General features: G+C 35.1%; 1 non-coding gene across 1 annotated transcript; it reads right to left on the bottom strand.

Moving 5' to 3' along the window:
• Positions 1–493: 493 nt before the first annotated feature.
• On the bottom strand, positions 494–576 carry trnal-cag (transfer RNA leucine (anticodon CAG)). Its single transcript has one exon. It is a non-coding gene; the product is annotated as a tRNA-Leu (tRNA).
• Between the last annotated feature and the right edge of the window lie 1,173 nt (positions 577–1,749).

Here is a 1,749-nt window from a genome sequence, read left to right as displayed (position 1 = left end):
TTCCTTGTATAATAAAACCATTATGCTTATTTAGCTTTAATTAGCTTTAATTATTAAAGAGTTAATAAGATAGTGATGGTGAAACTAAAAACCTTTAATTACCATCACTAAGTGTTTTTACCATCACAACAAGATATGTGTTGGCAATGACATGTTGAGGTAATGACAGTTTTTACTTAGGAAAAAAGTAAACAGCTAGTATACAATGTACTTTACATCAATTTAAATAATGTGAACATTTCAATTGTAAAATACTGCTGTAACAATGTAAATGGACGCTGAATAAACATACTTTATGATCAGGATGAATACATGTTTAAATTTCTCACACTTTTAGAGATCAAAAACCAAGGTCCTGGCATCCATGCGGATGTTACTTTGACACGTACCACCTACCTCAGCATTGTTGCAGACCATGTACACCCAGTTCATGCAAACTGTATTCCCTGATGGCTGTGTCCTCTGAAGAAGTAAACTTGCATAAAGCATGAGATGTCAGAAGTGGGATTCGAACCCACGCCTCCAGGGGAGACTGCGACCTGAACGCAGCGCCTTAGACCGCTCGGCCATCCTGACATGCTTGCAAGGTTCTAATGCCAATAACCAACAACACTCCCACATGGCCAAAGATTTGTACAAAGTGCTGAATCTTTTCACATTATTATGTATGTTAGAGGGTTAAAGACATAAATTTGTATAAAGCACTATTAATTATTAAAGAGTTAATAAGATAGTGATGGTGAAACTAAAAACCTGTTATTACCATCACTAAGTGTCTTTACCATCACAAGAAGTTATGTGTTGGTAATGACATGTTGAGGTAATGACAGTTTTTACTTAGGGAAAAAAGTAAACAGCTAGTATACAATGTACTTTACATACATTTAAATAATGTGAACATTTCAATTGTAAAATACTGCTGTAACAATGTAAATAGAAGCTGAATAAACATACTTTATGATCAGGATGAATACATGTTTAAATTTCTCACACTTTTAGAGATCAAAAGCCTGGATCCTGGCATCCATGTGGATGTTACTTTGACACGTACCACCTACCTCAGCATTGTTGCAGACCATGTACACCCAGTTCATGCAAACTGTATTCCCTGATGGCTGTGTCCTCTAAAGAAGTAACTTCGTATAAAGCTTGAGATGTCAGAAGTGGGATTCGAACCCGTAAACTGCTTAATCTTTTCACATTATTATGTATTGTAAATGTACTTACTGTAACCCTTTGTCACTAGGCTGTAAACCAAAAATCAATAGAAAGGGAGCCCCATATGAGATCTCCAACTGACCAAATAATGTTTTTGGGTGGACCATTCTTAGCACTGTAACGGCACTAGCATGTTAGGGTGTGTTTTCTCTAGTCTGAGTGTATTAGGTACAGCCTTCTTGTTGGGTTTTTAACTGACTGGATTATTTATTAAGATTAATTATTATTCATTAAGAACTCAAACCCTGTTTGTGCTCGTTGTAGGCTATTCAATTGTCCACTAGATGACATAATATGAATAAAGTTTCATCGCATGCTGACCTGTGTGGAATACAACTGATGTATGTAGCACTAAGAAGTGTTTCTTAAGGGTTCTTTTAGGTGTTCTTGGTAGAACTGTTTCTACTTGAAGAACCATTTAGTATAATTTAAGGTTCTCTGCTAACTCAATTTGATTTTTATGGATTTTTTTTATTTTGCCACATATAAATGCACATAACATTTTAATGAAAAACAACGCATAATATAGAA

Source organism: Trichomycterus rosablanca, chromosome 10 (assembly GCF_030014385.1).
Source record: "Trichomycterus rosablanca isolate fTriRos1 chromosome 10, fTriRos1.hap1, whole genome shotgun sequence".
NCBI lineage: Eukaryota > Metazoa > Chordata > Actinopteri > Siluriformes > Trichomycteridae > Trichomycterus > Trichomycterus rosablanca.
The sequence above is the reverse complement of the archived record's forward strand: the minus strand, read 5'-3'. Positions and strand labels throughout refer to the sequence as shown.